This window comes from Chiloscyllium plagiosum, unplaced genomic scaffold (assembly GCF_037043375.1).
Source record: "Chiloscyllium plagiosum isolate Xiang-an unplaced genomic scaffold, Cpla_swu_hap1 HiC_scaffold_44, whole genome shotgun sequence".
Classification (NCBI taxonomy): Eukaryota; Metazoa; Chordata; class Chondrichthyes; order Orectolobiformes; family Hemiscylliidae; genus Chiloscyllium; species Chiloscyllium plagiosum.
Genome location: NW_028270182.1, coordinates 15,386,902 through 15,403,532, shown reverse-complemented (window position 1 = coordinate 15,403,532; position 16,631 = coordinate 15,386,902). Strand labels below are relative to the sequence as shown.

Genomic DNA, 16,631 nt, shown 5'->3' with positions numbered 1-16,631 from the left:
TTAAACAGTCTCCACAAGTCTGTTGTGCCCTCTCTATGGGGAAATTGCTCCCAATCTGTACTTCCCAACTCCTGTCTAGTAGCGTCATAATTTCCTTTTCCCCAATTAAATATTTTCCCATGGTAACTGCTCCTTTCACTCTCCATGGGTATGGTAAATGTGAGCTGAAAATGTGTTGCTGGAAAAGCGCAGCAGGTCAGGCAGCATCCAGGGAACAGGAGAATCGACGTTTCGGGCATAAGCCCTTCTTCAGGAATGAGGAAAGTTTGTCCAGCAGGCTAAGATAAAAGGTAGGGAGGAGGGACTTGGGGGAGGGGCGTCGGAAATGTGATAGGTGGAAAGAGGTCAAGGTGAGGGTGATAGGTCAGACTGGGGTGGGGGCGGAGAGGTCGGGAAGAAGATTGCAGGTTAGGAAGGCGGTGCTGAATTCGATGGATTTGACTGAGACAAGGTGGGGGGAGGGGAAATGAGGAAACTGGTGAAATCCGAATGCATCCCTTGTGGTTGGAGGGTTCCTAGGCGGAAGATGAGGCGCTCTTCCTCCAACCGTCGTTTTGTTGTGGTCTGGCGATGGAGGAGTCTAAAGACCTGCATATCCTTGGTGGAGTGGGAGGGGGAATTGAAATGTTGAGCCACATGGTGGTTGGGTTGGTTGGTCCGGGTGTCCCAGAGGTGTTCTCTGAAATGCTCCGCAAGTATAGAGGAGGCCACATCGCGTGCAGAGGATGCAATAGATGATGTGTGTGGAAGTGCAGGTGAATCTGTGGCGGATATGGAAGTTTCCTTTGGGGCCTTGGAGGGAGGTGAGGGGGGACGTGTGGGCGCAAGTCTTGCACCTCCTGCGGTTGCAGGGGAAGGTGCTGGGAGTGGAGGTTGGGTTGGTGGGGGGTGTGGATCTGACGAGGGAGTCACGGAGGGAGTGGTCTTTACGGAATGCTGATAGGGGAGGGGAGGGAAATATATCCTTGGTGGTGGGGTCCGTTTGGAGGTGGCGGAAATGACGGCGGATGATGCGCTGTACATGGAGATTGGTGGGGTGGTAGGTGAGGACCAGTGGGGTTCTGTCCTGGTGGCGGTTGGAGGGGCGGGGCTCAAGGGCGGAGGAGCGGGAAATGGAAGAGATGCGGTGGAGGGCATCGTTGACCACGTCGGGGGGGAAATTGCGGTCCTTGAAGAAGGAGGCCATCTGGGTTCTGCGTTTTTGGAACTGGTCCTCCTGGGAGCAGATGCGGCGGAGTCGAAGGAATTGGGAGAATGGGATGGCGTTTTTACAGGGGGCAGGATGGGAGGAGGTGTATTCCAGGTAGCTGTGGGAGTCGGTCGGTTTGTAGTAGATGTCCGTGTTGATTCGGTCGCCTGAGATAGAAATAGAAAGGTCGAGGAAGGGGAGGGAGGAATCTGAGACTGTAAATGTGAGGCAGTTATGGTCACAGTCACCAAAATGTCTCCCACCATGAGATCTGACACCTGTCCTGGCTCATTGCCGAGCACCAAATACAAAACGTCCTCTCCCCTCATTTCTCTGTCTCCATACTGAGTAACAAAACCCTCCTGAACACACCTGACAAAAAAAGCTCTATCCAAACCATCTGTATTAAGGAGGTTCCAGTCAATATTGGGAAAGTTGAAGTCACCCATAACAGCAATCCTACTACATCTGCATTTTTCCAAAATCTGCCAGCCTATGAGTTCTTTGATCTCCCCACTGCTATTGGGGAGGTCTGTAGAAAACCCCCAATGAGGTGACTGCTCCCTTGCTGTTCCTAACGTCCACCTATACTGACTCAGTAGACAAACCTTCCTCAACAACCTTTGTTTCTGTAGCTGTGATGCACTCTCTAATTAGCAATGCTACACCCTTCCTGTTTTTCCCACCCTCCCTGTTCTTTTTAAAAGTTCTAAATCCTGGAACATCTAGCAACCATTCCGCCCCTGTGAAACCCACATATCCATTATGGCCACAACAGCATAGCCCCAAGTACTGATTTATGTTCTAAGTTATTCACTCTTACTTCTGACACTCCTTGCGTTAAAGCACACACACTTTAACCAATCCCTTTGTATCATCACATGAAAAACCTTCCTGATAGATTCACTACATCCAGTCACTGCCCCATCCAGAACTACCCCTCTCTCAAATGTGTAGCTCTAGTTCCCATCCACCTGCCAAATTAGTTTAAACCCTCCCGAGCACACAAGCAAATCTCCCACCCAGGACGTTTGTGCCCCTCCAGTTCAGGTGCAACCTGTCCTTCATGTACGGGTCCCACCTTCCCCAGGAGGCATCCCAATGGTCAAAGTATCTGAAGCCCTCCCTCCTGCACCAGCCTTGCAGCCACCTGTTAAGTTGCACTCGCTGACTGTTCCTCATCTCACTATTTCATGGCACCGGTAGCAAACCTGAGAGCACTACTCTATTCGTCCTGCTCTTCAGCTTCCATCCTAGCTCTCTGTAGTCACTTTTCAGAACCTCATTCCCTTTCCTGGCTTTATAATTAAAAGTCTGTAACGTAAGACTGCAATAAAATAGTCTCATATTCTTGTCTTTAAAGCGTTCTAAGAATGTAAGCGGATTATGTAACACCATGGCCAATTCACCTGACCTGCACATCTTTGGCTTGTGGGAGGAAACCGGAGCACCCAGAGGAAACCCACGCAGACAGGGGGAGAATGTGCAAACTCTACACAAGTGGGAATCAAACCGAGGTCCCTGGTGCTGTGAGGCAGCAGTGCCACTGAGCCACCGTGCCATGATCCATGTACACCACCATCTCAGATACATTGTTCATGACATACAAATGTTGTAACGTCTGTACCAAACTCAATAGTTCTTTTTCGGTTGTGGAGTATTTCCTCTGGTGGATGTTGATCTTCTTTGAAAAGTAACCAACTGGCAGTTCAATCCCATCCTCATCTTCCTGTAGGAGTACAACTCCAACTCCTAAGTCACTAGCATCGATGGCAACTTTAAAAGGTTTTGAAAAGTTTGATGTTGCTAAAACTGGTTTGGTGCATTAAGACTGCTTTCAAATGGTTGAATACCTCCTGGCATTGTTCTGTCCACCAAAACTTTGTGTTCTTCTTCAGCAAATCGGTTAACGGTGCCACTACACTGCTGAAATTTGGAACAAACTTTGAGTGGGAGCAGCGGCTGAGTAAAGGTGAACCCGGGAGACTACAGCTAAGGTAAGACAGTTTGTTTCAAAATTACTTACCTGTAGCGGGCAGCGGTGTTTTTTTTTCTCTCTTCACAAAAAGAGCGGGAGCAGCAGAGGAAGTGACGGCAAACAGAGGGGCAGCCGGGAAGGAGAACTGTGAGTATAAATACTCACCCTTTAATCACCAACGGTCATTTGAGTGGGAGCAGCGGAAGTGAGGTTGGAGCGTATAGCTGGGCGGGAAGGTAAGTGATTAGTATTTGAGTGGGTGTGTTCTAGACCCCAGGTCCTACTTCCGTAGGGCCTCCCTCCCAACCTCCTCCTCTAACCTAACTTTAAAGTCCACAGGTAAGTGACTCAGTGTTATTGACTCAGTGTTCTTGTTTTTGGAGAAAGTGTACAGTCATGGCAGCGCAGGCGGTGGAATGTTCCTCCTGCAGGATGTTTGAGGTAGGGGTGACCACCGATACTCCTGCCGACTTCGTCTGCAGGAAATGCAGTCAGATCCTGATCCTCACCGAACGAGTTAGGGAACTGGAACTGGAGTTGGATGAACTGAGGATTATTCGAGAGGCTGAGAGGGTGATTGATAGAAGCTACAGGGACATAGTTACGCCGGAGAACAGAGGTAGCTGGGTAACAGTTAGAGGTGGGAAGGGGAAGAAGCAGGCAGTGCAGGGTTTCCCTGTGGTCGTTCCCCTAAAAAATAAGTATACAGCTTTGGAAACTGTTGGGGGGGACAGCGTTGCAGGTGTAAGCTGCATGGAAGGGGTCTGTGGCTCTGAGACTCAGAAGGGAAAGGGGGAGAGGAGGAGAGCGCTAGTTATAGGGGACTCTCTAGTTAGAGGGACGGACAGGCGGTTCTGTGGACATGGGCGAGACTCACGGATGGTTTGTTGCCTCCCGGGTGCTAGGGTCCGAGACGTCTCAGACCGTGTCTTCAGAATCCTTAAGGGGGAGGGTGTGCAGCCAGAAGTCGTGGTACACATTGGCACCAACGACATAGGTAGGAAGAAGGGTGGGGAGGTCATTCAAGAGCTCAAGGAGTTAGGCTGGAAGCTAAAAGCTAGGACAGACAGAGTCGTCATCTCTGGGTTGTTGCCGGTGCCACGTGACAGTGAGGCAAAGAATAGGGAGAGAGTGCAGTTGAACACGTGGCTGCAAGGCTGGTGTAGGAGGGAGGGCTTCAGATATTTGGACAATTGGACTGCATTCTGGGGAAGGTGGGACCTGTACAAACAGGACGGGTTGCACCTGAACCAGAAGGGCACCAATATCCTGGGGGGTAGGTTTGCTAGCACTCTTCGGGGGGGTTTAAACTAATTTGGCAGGGGGATGGGATCCGGACTTGTAGTCCAGCAAGTAAGCTAGCTGTGTGTCAGGATGCCCAAGACTGTAGGGAGGCTGTGGAGAAGGTAGCACTGACAGGGACTACTTGCGGACACAGAGATGGGCTCAAGTGCGTATACTTCAACGCAAGGAGTATCAGAAATAAGGTGGGTGAACTTAAGGCGTGGATCGGTACCTGGGACTACGATGTTGTGGCCATCACGGAAACGTGGATAGATGAGGGACAGGAATGGCTGTTGGAGGTTCCTGGTTACAGGTGTTTCAGTAAGATTAGGGAGGGTGGGAAAAAAGGAGGGGGGGGTGGCATTGCTAATTAGAAATGATATAACGGCTGCAGAAAGGAAGTTTGAGGGGGATCTGCCTCTGGAGGTAGTATGGGCTGAAGTCAGAAATAGGAAAGGTGCAGTCACCTTGTTGGGTGTTTACTATAGGCCCCCCAATAGCAGCAGAGATGTGGAGAAACAGATTGGGAAACAGATTTTGGAAAGGTGCAGAAGCCACAGGGTCGTAGTCATGGGCGACTTCAACTTCCCAAATATTGATTGGAAGCTCTTTAGATCAAGTAGATTGGATGGGGCGGTGTTTGTGCAGTGTGTCCAGGAAGCTTTTCTAATGCAGTATGTAGATTGTCCAACCAGAGGGGAGGCCATATTGGATTTGGTACTCGGTAATGAACCGGGACAAGTGGTGGGCTTGTTAGTGGGTGAACATTTTGGTGATGGTGACCACAATTCTGTGACTTTCACCTTGGTTATGGAGAGAGATAGGTGCGCACAACAAGGTAGATTTTATAATTGGGGGGAGGGAAATTACGATGCTGTAAGGCAGGATTTGAGGAGCATACGTTGGGACCATAGGCTGTCAGGGAAGGATGTGGTGGAAATGTGGAACTTTTTCAAAGAGCAGATACGACGTGTCCATGATATGTATGTACCTATCAGGCAGGAAAGAAATGGTCGTGTGAGGGAGCCTTGGTTGACGAGAGAGGTTGAATGTCTGGTAAAGAGGAAGAAGGAGGCTTACATAAGGTTGAGGAAACAGGATTCAGACAGAGCAGTGGAGGGATACAGGATAGCCAGAAGGGACCTGAAGAAAGGGATTAGGAGAGCTAAGAGAGGGCATGAAAAATCGTTGGCGGATAGGATCAAGGATAACCCCAAGGCATTTTATGCGTATGTGAGAAACCTGAGAATGACGAGAACGAGGGTAGGTCCGATCAAGGACAGTAGTGGGAGACTGTGTATTGAGTCGGAAGAGATAGGAGAGGTCTTGAACAAGTACTTCTCTTCAGTATTTACGAAGGAGAGGGACCGTATTGTAGAAGAGGAGAGTGTGAAATGGACTGGTAAGCTAGAAGAGATACCTGTTAGGAAGGAAGATGTGTTGGACATTTTGAACAACTTGAGGATAGACAAGTCCCCCGGGCCTGATGGGATATATCCTAGGATTATGTGGGAAGCAAGAGAGGAAATTGCAGTACCGTTGGCAATGATCTTCTCGTCTTCACTGGCAACGGGGGGTGGTACCAGGGGACTGGAGAGTAGCGAATGTTGTGCCCCTGTTCAAAAAAGGGAATAGGGATAACCCCGGGAATTACAGGCCTGTTAGTCTTACTTCTGTGGTAGGCAAAGTAATGGAAAGGGTACTGAGGGATAGGATTTATGAGTATCTGGAAAGACACTGCTTGATTAGGGACAGCCAGCACGGATTTGTGAAGGGTAGGTCTTGCCTTACAAGTCTTATTGAATTCTTTGAGGAGGTGACCAAGCATGTGGATGAGGGTAGAGCAGTGGATGTAGTGTACATGGATTTTAGTAAGGCATTTGATAAGGTTCCCCATGGTAGGCTTATGCGGAAAGTCAGGAGGCATGGGATAGAGGGAAATTTGGCCAATTGGATAGAAAACTGGCTAACCGGTCGAAGGCAGAGAGTGGTGGTAGATGGTAAGTATTCAGCTGGAGCCCAGTTACAAGTGGAGTTCCGCAGGGATCAGTTCTGGGTCCTCTGCTGTTTGTAATTTTTATTAATGACTTAGATGAGGGAGTCGAAGGGTGGGTCAGTAAATTTGCAGATGATACGAAGATAGGTGGAGTTGTGGACAGTGAGGAGGGCTGTTGTCGGCTGCAGAGGGACTTAGATATGATGCAGAGCTGGGCTGAGGAGTGGCAGATGGAGTTCAACCCTGCCAAGTGTGAGGTTGTCCATTTTGGAAGAACAAATAAGAATGCGGAATACAGGGTTAATGGTAGGGTTCTTAGTCAGGTGGAGGAACAGAGGGATCTTGGGGTCTATGTACATAGATCTTTGAAGGTTGCCACTCAGGTGGATAGAGTTTGTAAGAAGGCCTATGGATATTATCGTTCATTAGCAGAGGGATTGAATTCAAGAGTCGTGAAGTGATGTTGCAGCTGTACAGGACTTTGGTTAGGCCACAGTTGGAGTACTGTGTGCAGTTCTGGTCGCCTCACTTTAGGAAAGATGTGGAAGCTTTGGAGAGGGTGCAGAGAAGATTTACCAGGATGTTGCCTGGAATGGAGAGGAAGTCATACGAGGATGGGTTGAGAGTTCTCGGCCTTTTCTCGTTGGAACGGCGAAGGATGAGGGGTGACTTGATAGAGGTTTTCTCAGATGATCAGAGGAATAGATAGAGTAGACAGTCAGAAACTTTTTCCCCGGGTACAACAGAGTGTTACAAGGGGACATAAATTTAAGGTGAAGGGTGGAAGGTATAGGGGAGATGTCAGGGGTGGGTTCTTTACCCAGAGAGTGGTGGGGGCATGGAATGCGCTGTCCGTGGGAGTGGTAGAGTCGGAATCATTGGCGACCTTTAAGCGGCATTTGGATAGGTACATGGATGGGTACTTAATCTAGGTTAGAAGTTCGGCACAACATCGTGGGCCGAAGGGCCTGTTCTGTGCTGTATTGTTCTATGTTCTATGTTCTACGTTCTACACTTCTGATAGAATTCTGATAGGAAGCTGAGTCCTAAGAATTGAAGCACCTCTTTCTTCGAGGTTGGTTGTGGAAATTCCTTGATTGTTTTCGTCTTTGTGTTCCATGGAGTCGACCTTCCATGACATGTTATGTCCCAAGAACATCACCTCTGCTTTAGTGAGTTCAGTTTTATTTAAGTTTATCACCAGTTTTGCTTCTCGTAATTGTTCAAAGAGCTCTGCCACCTGTACCATGCAATCGTTCCAGGATTCACTAAATATCATTACATAGTCCAAATAGACTGCACAGTTTGTTAACCCAGCCACAACTCTGTTCAGGAGTCTTTGGAATGTGCCAGGTGCGTTCTTCATTCCATAGGGCATTAAACTGATATTGCCCATTTGGGGTTACAAATGCAGAAATTTCTTTTGCCATCTCTGATAAAGGTACCTGCCCGTAACCACACATTAAGTCCCAACTTGGTGATTTGACTGGCTTGTCCGACTTTTTCGATACAGTCCTCCAATCTAGGAATTATCCATGAGTCCGATTTTGTATCGGCGTTGATCTTCTGATAATCCATGGAGAATCGTTAAGACAATCAGCAAACTCTACTTGCTCTGGTTTGGTTTGATGATGTCCTCGTCGAGCATGGCCTCCACCTCCATCTGGACCTGTCTGGCTTTGAGAGGATTAAGCCGATAGGGATGTTGTTTTATCGGAGCAGTATTCCCTATGTCTACTTCATGTACAATAGTATTAGTCCTCTCCATCTAGTTCTTACATATGTCCTTATACTGCTATAACAAATCTTTCAAGTGTGTTCTATGTTCCTGAGACAGATCCTTACTAACCTATCCAATTCCTCAAGGACTTCTTCATTTTTTAATCTATTTTGAAACACATCAAAATCCACACCATCTGGATTTGATTCCTCACTCTGCAGGGTAGTAACTAACACCGTTTCTCAAATTCTTTCTCCCTAGGATAATATGGTTTCAACATGTTCACATTACATACCCAATTCCTCTTTTTCCTATCTCACATGCTTACGACTAGTTCAAGTTTCTCAATTTGGTCTGGACCACTAAACCTGGCTTGAAGTGATCACCTATCATTGGTAACAGCACTAAATGTCATCCCCTCGGGAAAATGTCCGAGTCTGTAAGAGTTTTTATCTGCTACCTGCTTCATTCTACGCCGTGCCTTCTTTAGGTGCTCTTTAGCTAACTCACCTACTCGATTTAGTCTCTCCCTCACCTCCAATACTTAGTAATCTAAGTGTGAGATCTCCAACTTTGGTCCTGTCAATTTCTCTTTAATTAATTTCAAAGGGCCTCTCACTTCATGACCGAATATAAACACAAAGGGAGTGAACTGAGTAGGTTCATTTGGACATCTCTAATGGCAAACAATACGAATGGGATACCTTCAACCCAATCATTAGGGTAATCCTGGCAGTACACTCTTAACATGGTCTTCAGGGTCTGATGCCATCTTTCTAAAGCTCCCTGGGATTCAGGATGACACCCACTTGATTTAAAGTACTATATATCTTAGCTATTCATAACCTCCTTGAACAGCCTAGCAGGAAAACTTGACTCTTGGTCTGACTGAATCTCTCTGGGTAGCCCATACCGAGTGAAGAAAGCTACTAACTCCTCGACCACCCATTTTGCCTTGATACTCTGTAATGGAATTGCCTCCAGAGATCTGGTAGACACATCCATTATGGTTAACAAGTACTGGTTCCCTCTTTTAATTCTCAGGAAGAGACCTACACAATCAATGATAACTCGCGTGAAAGGTTCTTCTCATACAGAAATTGGCAACAAAGGTGCTGGTTTTATTACCGCCTGTGGCTTATCTACAATTTGGCATGTATGAATCGTAAGGCAAAAGTTAACCACATCCTTGTGCATTCCAGGCCAATAAAAATGTTTTTGTTCCCTAGCCTGAGTCTTTCGTACCCCTACGTAACCTCCTATAGGTAACGCTACCTGTAACACCTCCTGTCTGTATACTACACAACCACAATCAGGTGCATTTTGGCCCAATTCTCCTTTGCACTAACTTGCCGTGGTCTCTATTTTCATCTGAGGATTTTATCTTTCAGATAATAATGCTCTGGAATATTCTCTGCCTCCTTTTCAGACTACACATCCACGTATATATCTTCTATCATCTTCTCTTGCTGTTGCAAGACTTTTAGCCTTTCAGGACTAAACATTTCTGTCTGACCTCCGTCTGTTCAGGTTTTTCCTGCACCATTATGCCAAACAGGGCATCCACTAACTGAACCTCAACTCCTTCACCTTTCTCTTTAGTTTTCACTTTGTGACAGTGGGATCTGGTTACTACACAGTCTGGGAAAATACCAGGATATTTCTGCTTCAACTCCTCAGTTTCTTGGTCTCCCTTGGGCTTCTCCACAACAAGGGGTGTCACTCCTACCTTGGAACCTGCCAAATCATTCCCAAGAACAAAATGAATTCCTGGAACTGCCACTCTGTCAATCACTCCCAGTGTAACTTACCCAGGCTTGAGTTGGCACTCCCACGTGATCTTACATAGAGAAACGCTAGATTTCTGTCCATCTATCCCACAAAGTATCACACCTTCAGGTAACAGATCAGAAAGAGTGCATATTCTCTCATCCCTTACTATCAGTGACTGGTTAGATCCTGTATCTCTCAAAATTTTAAGTTCTTGTCCTTCTCCCCAGTTCTTTCTGAGTAAAGTTTACCCACAGATGTGAATTCTTTGTAAAGACCGCGTACTAACCTCATCTCCAGCCCCTGCCTATGCTGTGAACTCTCCTGCAGCTCCTCAGCTCTTCTTGGGGGTGTCCTTTACTACCTTCACTAATGCCACTCACTTAGCTTCTTTTACCACATCTTTTCCCACAGTGCCTTTCTTTAACGACCAGCACTGTATCTTTACGTGTCCCACCTTCTGGCAGTGAAAACACCTTTCCCCAGTGCCCTTCTGAAACCGCCAGCACTGTAATTTTTTTTTGTCCCACTCCACTACAGTGAAAACTCCTGAGGCCTTTCGCCTCCTTTCCACCTTCTTGGGCTTCTTTTTTATCCTATGGTAAATTCTCACTGGTGCACTCTACTCTTGGTTTCATAGTGTAGGATCTCCCCTTCTCCCAACTTCTATCCCTCTCAGGACGAAATTCTGGCTGGAAGCATGTCTTATGTACCAATAGGGTGGCACGGTGGCTCAGTGGTTAGCTCTGAGCGCCAGGGACGCAGGTTTGATTCTAGCCTTGGGGCGAATGTCTGGAGTTTGCATGCTCTGTCCATGTCTGCATGGGTTTCCTCCTGGTGCTTCGGTTTCCTCTCACCGTGCAAAGATGTGTAGGTCAGAGTGAATTGGCCAAGATAAATTGCCCATAGTGTCAGGTGCAGGAGTGCGGGGTAAAAGTGGGGAAATGGGTCTGGGTGGGTTACTCTTCAGAGCGTTGGTGTGGATTTGTTGGACTAAATAGCCTGTTTCCACACTGGAGGGAATCTAATCTAAACGTGTATTCATCTGCTAATTCTGCTGCCCTTCTGATTCCTGAAATTTCTGTTCCTCTACGTGAATTCTTACCATCTCTCGAAGTGAGTTTTTAAAATCCTCCAGCAGAATAATCTCTCATAGAGCTTCAACAGTCTTATCTATTTTCAAAGCATGCACCCATCGATCAAAATGACTATGTTTAATTCTTTTGAACTCAACATAAATTTGACTTGGTTCCTTCTTTGTGCTTCTGGTACCAATTCATAAGCACTTAAAATAGCCTGTTTAACCTCTTCATAATCTCTTGACCCCTCATCTGGGCAGTGTGGCAAATACCTCACTACCTCTGCCTGCCAGTTTAGTCTGAACTAGCATTGCCCATAAATCCTCAAACCACTCCAACTGCCCAGCCAATTTTTCAAATGAAACAAAGAAGGCTTCAACATATTTCTCATCAAAAATGTGGCAGAGTTTTGACATATTTGTATGTATCACTTCCTTCTCTTTTAATCTTCATCCTGTTACCTTGACGTTGCTGACTAAGTCGCAATTTCTCAAGTTCAAATTCTCTCTCTCTTTTTGCTCAGCTAAGAACATTCTCTCTTTCTTTTTCCTCCCTCTCTCTTCCGTCTCTTTCTCTCTCCCTTTCTTCTCTCTCTTTGCTCAGCCAAGAACCTTCTCTCTCACTTTCTCTTTCTGTCTCTCTCTCTTTGTTTATCTTCTAATTCCATTTTCCTCAATTAGAATTTGAGTTTTTCTACCTCTTACTGAACTTCTCTGTTTTTCTGACACACCGAAGTGTTTGAGTAATTCCCACCAAAATCTTAACTTATTTGCTAATTCTAAACATATGGCCTTTTTTCTTCGAAACTTTCTTGGCAAATTTGAGAATTACCTTCAAATCCTAGAACCTCTTTAGCAAATTGAAGAACTATTTCTCTCACTTCCAATTTAATCAACCACAACTTACTGAAATTAAACAAATTGCCTCACCTACATTTTATTTAAAGATCTAGGATACTAACCTTTTAAATCTGGTGAGATTTTTCGTATCCCAAAATCTATTCACATAGGTCGAAACCAATGCAAATCCCAGATGAGCCCCCAAGCTGTTACAACAAGGGGAAAACCCACCTGCTTAATTTCAACCAGCAACACAGAAAAAAATTATCCTGTGTAGTAATTTGTGAAAAATTGAGGGGTCAAGAATGATTTAAAGAAAAAAATTTACAACCTTATTAATTAACGATTAACAGTAAATAATTAAATAATATCTATTTACAATTCCTTAATCTAAGCTATTTTTTACCATCCCCTTCCACAATTCTAGACCGATAAAACCCTGGATTAAGGTTTAAAATAAATTAAACAATTCAAAATCAGCCAGACATCCAAGCTTCCCTTCCTCGGACTTCATTCCTTCTTCTACCTTTCCTATAAGTGGCCATCACTGTGTCAGCGCTGAAGCAAGCAATGCTTTTAAGAAAAGTGAGATCTCAGACGGATTGTGTTTAAGAGCACCTGTCCAACCATGTGTCTCATTCCAATTCCTGTCACCTATTTGCCAGCTGTCTGTGGAACACTCACAGGAGCTCCAAAAACAACACCGTTTGATGGCAGCACAGAATAACTGCTCAAGGATGTTTGCCTCCTTCGTCAAGCATGTAAACAGCAACGACAAGGATCACAATGGCAACTGTGGATCTGCTGATCCAGCAGCTCGTGCACTCGGTCTTTCACAAGTGCAACCACGCTGTCTCGGCCTGCTGCCCTGTAAGGCCGGTCGCCCTCGCCTCCGAAATCCACTTTGCCGAAGTTTTCGAAACGAGCTCGGGCCGTGCCAGATATGCCAAACTGTACACGAAACCTAGTTTCTCAGCGGGAGCAGAGTTGCTGTTGGCCATGAACAACTCTGAGCCGGGCTACTGCTCGCTAATCTCTCTCACTGGCAAACTTTCAAGCTGCTGGACAATCGCCTCTCCAGCATTTCACTTTGGCTTCAGCTTTCTCACCTCACAGTTAGCCTTCTGCTAAGTACAGCTGTAGGACAAGTCGCACATCTGCAGTACAGCTGCCTTTTCAAACAGCACCGCTGCTGTTTCTCTCCCTTACCGGCGGCCAGCGCTGCGATGAGCAATGCTTTTAGGCAAAGTGAGATCTCAGACGGATTGTGTTCAAGAGCACGTGTCCCTGGCTTTCCGGGAGTCTGTATTGTATGCAGTGTTTTTTATGTCGTCGGACTGTCTTGTATGTACAAATGTCATTGTTACCGTTTTGTAGTGATTGAAACTGGGATTTGAGGTTCCTGGTTTCCCTGAAAACTGGTTGAATGGTAGGGCTTGGGGCCTGGCTTTGCTGCTCCTCTCCCTGGTAAAATTGCTGTTTCTCTGTGTCCAGCTGTTACTGTGAATTGTTTGGCAAACTGTGAATTGTTTAATCAAATTAAAGAAAAGAGCACCTGTCCAGCATGCGCCTCATTTCAATTCCTGTCACCTTTTCTCCAGCTGTCTGTGGAACACAGAGAGGAGCTCCAAAAACAACACCGCTTGAATGCAGCTTGTCTCTTAATGCTGTGTCCTTCGAAGAAAACACATCCGTGGTTCAGGAGAGAGCAAAAGCAGGCACCCAGTGACGAGCTTAAGACTCCACCTCGGGATTGGCATCATCCTGTGCCTCCCATTCTGGCAGAAATGTGATGAGATCTGACTCAACTGTGCGAAAAGGGATGCTCTTACAATTGGCCCGTAGGCAGATTTCACTCGCATGTCCCAAATTAAACAAGTGCTGGGACAAAGCAAGTCGAGGTTCCGCCGAGATTCGAACTCGGATCGCTGGATTCAAAGTCCAGAGTGCTAGCCATTACACCACGGAACCAGCAGTGCTGTGGCATTAGGCAGCCTGAGCTTTCCGGCATTCACACTTGCAGCAACGCTCTCAGAATCTGGTCTATTGATGCTGCGTCCTTGGCAGGGAATACTTGCGTGGTACAGGGCAGAGCAAAAGCAGCTCATGCGCTTGACGCAGGAGCATCGCAAACACTGTGGCAAGGTGAAAACCAGCCCACTTCCATCATGGGTGTGGGAATTTGTGAAACCAACAGTTTTGTCGAAGACAATCGCTCACGCTGCCAGAAAGAAGGCTCCACCGAGATTTGAACTCGGATCGCTGGATTCAGAGTCCAGAGTGCTCACCATTACATCATGGAACCCTGAGATAGCAGGGGCTGCCGAATCACTGCTCAAGCAGGGCTGCTGTTGGCCATGAACAACTCTGAGCCGGGCTACTGCTCGCTAATCTCTCTCACTGGCAAACTTTCAAGCTGCTGGACAATCGCCTCTCCAGCATTTCACTTTGGCTTCAGCTTTCTCACCTCACAGTTAGCCTTCTGCTAAGTACAGCTGTAGGACAAGTCGCACATCTGCAGTACAGCTGCCTTTTCAAACAGCACCGCTGCTGTTTCTCTCCCTTACCGGCGGCCATCGCTGTGTCAGCGCTGCGATGAGCAATGCTTTTAGGCAAAGTGAGATCTCAGACGGATTGTGTTCAAGAGCACGTGTCCCTGGCTTACCGGGAGTCTGTATTGTATGCAGTGTTTTTTATGTCGTCGGACTGTCTTGTACGTACAAATGTCATTGTTACCGTTTTGTAGTGATTGAAACTGGGATTTGAGGTTCCTGGTTTCCCTGAAAACTGGTTGAATGGTAGGGCTTGGGGCCTGGCTTTGCTGCTCCTCTCCCTGGTAAAATTGCTGTTTCTCTGTGTCCAGCTGTTACTGTGAATTGTTTGGCAAACTGTGAATTGTTTAATCAAATGAAAGAAAAGAGCACCTGTCCAGCATGCGCCTCATTTCAATTCCTGTCACCTTTTCACCAGCTGCCTGTGGAACACAGAGAGGAGCTCCAAAAACAACACCGCTTGACTGCAGCTTGTCTCTTAATGCTGTGTCCTTTGAAGAAAACACATCCGTGGTTCAGGAGAGAGCAAAAGCAGGCACCCAGTGACGAGCTTAAGACTCCACCTCGGGATTGGCATCATCCTGTGCCTCCCATTCTGGCAGAAATGTGATGAGATCTGACTCAAAGGTGCTAAAAGGGCGGCTCTTACAATTGGCCCGTAGGCAGATTTCACTCGCACGTCCCAAATTAAACAAGTGCTGGGAGAAAGCAAGTCGAGGTTCCACCGAGATTCGAACTCGGATCGCTGGACTCAAAGTCTAGAGTGCTAGCCATTACACCACGGAACCAGCAGTGCTGTGGCGTTAGGCAGCCTGAGCTTTCCGGCATTCACACTTGCAGCAACGCTCTCAGAATCTGGTCTCTTGATGCTGCGTCCTTGGCAGGGAATACTTGCGTGGTACAGGGCAGAGCAAAAGCAGCTCATGCGCTTGACGCTGGAGCATCGCAAACACTGTGGCAAGGTGAAAACCAGCCCACTTCCATCATGGGTGTGGGAATTTGTGAAACCAACAGTTTTGTCGAAGACAATCGCTCACGCTGCCAGAAAGAAGGCTCCACCGAGATTTGAACTCGGATCGCTGGATTCAGAGTCCAGAGTGCTCACCATTACACCATGGAACCCTGAGATAGCAGGGGCTGCCGAATCACTGCTCAAGGATGTTTGCCTCATTCGTCAAGCGGGTGAACAGCAACGACAAGGATCACAATGGCAACTGTGGATCTGCTGATCCAGCAGCTCGTGCACTCGGTCTTTCACAAGTGCAACCACGCTGTCTCGGCCTGCTGCCCTGTAAGGCCGGTCGCCCTCGCCTCTGAAATCCACTTTGCCGAAGTTTTCGGGCCATGCCAGATATGCCAACCTGTCCACGAAACCTAGTTTCTCAGCGGGAGCAGGGTTGCTGTTGGCCATGAACAACTCTGAGCCGGGCTACTGCTCGCTAATCTCTCTCACTGGCAAACTTTCAAGCTGCTGGACAATCGCCTCGCCAGCATTTCACTTTGGCTTCAGCTTTCTCACCTCACAGTTAGCCTTCTGCTAAGTACAGCTGTAGGACAAGTTGCACATCTGCAGTACAGCTGCCTTTTCAAACAGCACCGCTGCTGTTTCTCTCCCTTACCGGCGGCCATCGCTGTGTCAGCGCTGCGATGAGCAATGCTTTTAAGCAAAGTGAGATCTCAGACGGATTGTGTTCAAGAGCACGTGTCCCTGGCTTTCCGGGAGTCTGTATTGTATGCAGTGTTTTTTATGTCGTCGGACTGTCTTGTATGTACAAATGTCATTGTTACTGTTTTGTAGTGATTGAAACTGGGATTTGAGGTTCCTGGTTTCCCTGAAAACTGGTTGAATGGTAGGGCTTGGGGGAGAAAGTGAGGTCTGCAGATGCTGGAGATCAAAGTTGAAACTTTATTGCTGGAACAGCACAGCAGGTCAGGCAGCATCCAGGGAACAGGAGATTCGATGTTTCGGGCACAGGCCCTTCTTCAGGAATGGTAGGGCTTGGGGCCTGGCTTTGCTGCTCCTCTCCCTGGTAAAATTGCTGTTTCTCTGTGTCCAGCTGTTACTGTGAATTGTTTGGCAAACTGTGAATTGTTTAATCAAATGAAAGAAAAGAGCACCTGTCCAGCATGCGCCTCATTTCAATTCCTGTCACCTTTTCACCAGCTGCCTGTGGAACACAGAGAGGAGCTCCAAAAACAACACCGCTTGACTGCAGCTTGTCTC

At 47.1% G+C, this 16,631-nt stretch overlaps 3 non-coding genes across 3 annotated transcripts; all 3 read right to left on the bottom strand.

The window, feature by feature from the left end:
* Nucleotides 1–13,754: 13,754 nt before the first annotated feature.
* On the bottom strand, nt 13,755–13,826 carry trnaq-uug (transfer RNA glutamine (anticodon UUG)). Its single transcript has one exon. It is a non-coding gene; the product is annotated as a tRNA-Gln (tRNA).
* Nucleotides 13,827–14,088: 262 nt separating this feature from the next.
* On the bottom strand, nt 14,089–14,160 carry trnaq-cug (transfer RNA glutamine (anticodon CUG)). The gene has a single exon. It is a non-coding gene; the product is annotated as a tRNA-Gln (tRNA).
* A 1,297-nt stretch (nt 14,161–15,457) lies between these two features.
* trnaq-cug (transfer RNA glutamine (anticodon CUG)) lies at nt 15,458–15,529 on the bottom strand. The gene has a single exon. It is a non-coding gene; the product is annotated as a tRNA-Gln (tRNA).
* Between the last annotated feature and the right edge of the window lie 1,102 nt (nt 15,530–16,631).